The sequence below is a fragment of the Zingiber officinale genome, chromosome 1A, assembly GCF_018446385.1.
Source record: "Zingiber officinale cultivar Zhangliang chromosome 1A, Zo_v1.1, whole genome shotgun sequence".
In the NCBI taxonomy this organism is placed as follows: Eukaryota; Viridiplantae; Streptophyta; class Magnoliopsida; order Zingiberales; family Zingiberaceae; genus Zingiber; species Zingiber officinale.
In genome coordinates, this window is record NC_055987.1 from 143,057,360 (window position 1) to 143,061,557 (window position 4,198).

A 4,198-nucleotide genomic window follows, 5' to 3' on the forward strand; every position below is an offset into this window, starting at 1 on the left:
CTCCCTGAGGTAGCAATCGGATCTGTCCGACCGTGAACCTCGTTCGTAAACCCGTGAGAGCGGGTCGTCATGGGCGAGTTTCCACGATCAATTTGCACTGATCGAACGCCTTCTTGAATATGATGTTGACCGAGCTTCCTGTGTCAACAAATATGTGGAATATAATTTGCTATTACCGCTTTAATGAGCAGAGCGTCGTGGGGCACTTCTACTCCTTCCAAGTCTCGACCGAAGTGATTTCGGTCCACTTGCCGCTCTTAGCTACTGATCGCGTGGATCAGAGCCGGACGCCTTTACGGCTCGGTTGGAGTCTCCCGGTCGGCCCGCAGAATAACGTTAATCTCGCCCGGAAGTATTGCTTGTTTTCCTCTTCCCGAGCGGACGGTCGTGACCGTTCTCGACGCCCGGCGATTCTCTTGTCTCGGAGATCGGTGTCGATCGGGTGTCTGTTGATGTCGCCTTGTGCGGGTCCGGTCGACTTCATGGGTCCTTTGTCTCCTGTCGATGGGAGGAGACCGTTCGGCATTCCTGGGAACAGGATTGGCCACGAAGGGAAGACTTGACAATCCTTCGTGTTGTGCGTATTCGTCTGGTGGGAGCAGAACATAGGGTCCACCTCTTTTTGGCTTGGAGCGGCCCACTTCATACGTTCGACCTGGCGTGGGGATCGGATTGCTTGACTTTCGGTCCTCTAGGTGGCCGAGCTGCCTGCTTCCGCTCAGATGAATAGGTGCCCGGAAGAGTTTCCTTTTCCGGCTTGTGCTTCTTCCACGTTTATGTATTCGTTGGCCGATGTAGCATATGATCATAATCTCGGCGGCTTTCGGATGAGCGACCAAAGAAGTCCCCATCCACAAGGCCCTGAGTGAAGGCATTCATCATCGTCTCCGATGTGGCCGTTGGGATATCCATCGCCACTTGGTTGAATCGATGTAGGCTCGAAGCGATTCTCTCGACTCTTGCTTGATGGCAAACAAGCTGACACTTGTCTTCGATAACGCCGATCGCTAGCGAAGTGGTGGAGGAAGGCCGTTCGAAGTCCTTGAAGCTAGTGATGGATCCGTCCGCAACCTCCGAAACCACCGTTGAGCCGATCCCAGAGAGTTGTAAGGAAGACGCGGCACTTTACTCCATCAGTATATTGATGGAGCGTAGCATGTTATCAAACTTACCAGATGATCATCCGGGTCCGTTGTTCCGTTGTACTCGCCGATCGTCGGAGGCACGTAGTGCTTGGGTAGAGGGTCTCGTAGAATAACCTCCAGAATTGACGATTGATCCGCTCGGAGATGAGTCCGCTCGGCTTTCCTTCCTGTCATCCCGCCTTGGCATTTCGTCAAGAAGAGCCTCTATCTCTTCGAGTTGGTTTCGGGGGTGCGAAATAAGGCCCGATGGAATGCGACGGTGGCTTGAGGTGCTTCCGCCCCGACCGACGCAGATGTTGCTTGTTGCTCCGGCCGTTCGGCTGATGCTTTTTGTTTTTGCTCCATAAGTTTGGTGGCCCTCATCTCGACTAGAGCATCGAGTTCTTCTGTTGAAAGCGTCACGGTGTGTTGTCGTCCAGCCTCATCCATTGTTCCTGTTCGAATGCAGGTGCGTTCCCACAGACGGCGCCAATTTGATCCTGTTCGAACCAAGGGTCAACGAACGCTGGGGATGTGGCGCTCCTTGCTGGGTCCTCGAGGGCTCCGGTGAACCTGCAGCAAAACCAAGCCGGGAGGGGTGTCCCGGCGACGGCCCTCCGACGCTCAAGTCAGGCGAGGAATAACAAGAAGGTGGTCTCCAGATCAAGATTTCTCATACCTCCGGTGAAGAAATGGAGGCCTTATATAGACCTCCCGAAGAAGCCTGGGCGCACCAATCAAAGTAACCACCTGCCTTTGACCATGCCCAGGTATGGGTCTGTCAGAAGGGTCATGCCCAGATATGGATATGTCAGGAAGATGTCCATGAGGCCATACTGCTACTGTATCTGCCCATATATGGATATGTCAGGAAGATGTCCATGAGGCCATACTGCTATTGTATCAACCTTTCCATGATGTGACGGCAAGGTCCTCCATCGTGCGATCTTGTGTACGGCCTAATCATCAGACATGCTTTAGCTGATATCCCATATCCCGAGCCGAGCGCATAGGCCGCTCGGCCCCCTTTGTACCCTCGCCCTTATCTTGGCCGAACGGACGACCCGCTCGGCCCTTCGGTTCCAGCCGAGCGGCATCCCGTTCGGCCCTTCGATCCTCCTGACTTGGCGTCGGAAACCCAAACCCTTGGATGGGTTATGTCTAGCTCCGCTCGGACTTACTCAGCTGCTCGGCGTGGCCATTAACCGCTTAGTCAGCCCTTTATCGGTCCTCAAGCTGAGACCCTTCAAAAAATGGGTCCCCCATTCTTACCGCCGGATCAATCATCATTCATAAAATAGGTGAGGATCATTCATCCCCACTAATCCACATCAAGGGACCATTCCTTGGATCGTAAAAAACGGTCCAGAGGATCTGAGCTGGGCAAATAGCTCCACGAAGCAACAACCATTTGTTAATTACAATGATTTTTTGAAAAAAAAAAAGAAACGAAAGAAAGAAAGAAGACAAATTCTGTTTGGAAGTCAGGAGAAGAAAGCTTAGGGGCAAGCCATGTTGAGGCATCAAGTGTGTGTCTTCGGAAAAGAACGAAGCATTCTTGGAGTGGTCTCCGCTTTCTGGTCCATGCATCGTGGACAGGGAGGTTAAAAAGGAGCCAGGGTTGGGACCATGTAGGTCACATGGAGAGGGAACAAGCAAAGGATGATGGTGCCGTATGTTTGTTAATTTTCTGCTTTCCTTCTTCCTTTATCTTCCTCTCCTTGTCTAGCTCGCCAACTGACAGAGATGGAGCCGAGCAACTCTCTTTACCTCGACATTGTTTTCTCTATCTCCTTTTACATGCCCCGGTGTGGCTTTTAAATCACGTCACGACGTTATAAACATTTTTTTTTGTTAATAAACAAATCCTCAACCGTCCTTTCAGTATCGTAAATAGTTATGTTTTTGGTACCTTATTGATCGTAAATAAACAAGTACTGCTAACTATTTCATGTATGCTATCAAGGTACTGGAGTGTGCAGTAAGATCTATTTGCATGTGAGTGTTTGTGGTCAAGCATGCAGTGCCGTGAACCAATAGATTCATTGGATGTTCCTCCATTAAGTGTGCAGGGTCCTTTGGAGACAGCCGACCAAAGAGAGGAGATTGTTCAGATTTATAGGTACACAGTTGGGCAACATTCTGTGTGAAGAGCTGGGAATGGGATGTGTTGGATAGAATAGACACAGCAGCGAGTTCGAATGGCATGGATTGAACAAGTGTGTTTGTTAGGTATGTAACTACCACGGCCAAATTTAAAGTGCATCAATAGGATGAGCAATTGGTTTAAATTCGAATGGACTGAGCTGAGTGTGACTTGGAGATGACTTTAACATGATAACAAGTTGGATCTGACGGCACCTTGTCGAGCACGATTTGGATCTGAAAGACTACATGCAAATCAGAGTCTAGCAACAACACGTAGATCGGGATATGATATCGACACATAGATCGGGATATGATATTAACACGCAGATCGGGATATGACATCGACGTGCAGACCAAGATAGGACATCGGTGCATAGGCCGAGATATAAAATCGGCACACTGGCCGGGATACAATAACAACACGAAGGTTTGAGATAACAACATGTAGGCTTGAAGGTCAGAACGCGATCACGGCACCCCAGCCATAGGCATACGGCAACAAGGACTCTACATCGGATAAGCGTCTGATTCTCAAAGATGGCGACTACCAGCCATTTGCGTGGAGGTGGCATCGACTATGGCACGAAGGCTAGGGCTGTGGTGGGCAACAGCGACACCCTCTGCGCCGGAGTGCGTCGTGGGTGGCCGGCGGCAACTGGGAGGCAACTGTTGGTGTGGAGAGGAGGTGTCGACAAAAGGGAGCCGGTGGCGTGCGTGAGGGAAACGGGAGCTACTGCCTACGTGACGAGAGATGACGACAAGGTGTGTCCTAGTGGTCGGATGAGATGGTAGTCGATGGATGTAGCAACGGCCGCTGGAGAGAGAGGAAGAGAGGAGAGGGGCGATCCAGTCACGGAGGTGGCAGGCATCTACGATGAACGACGTCGGAGGCGGCGTTCACGAGAGTGAGGCGGTCTTCCTCGGCG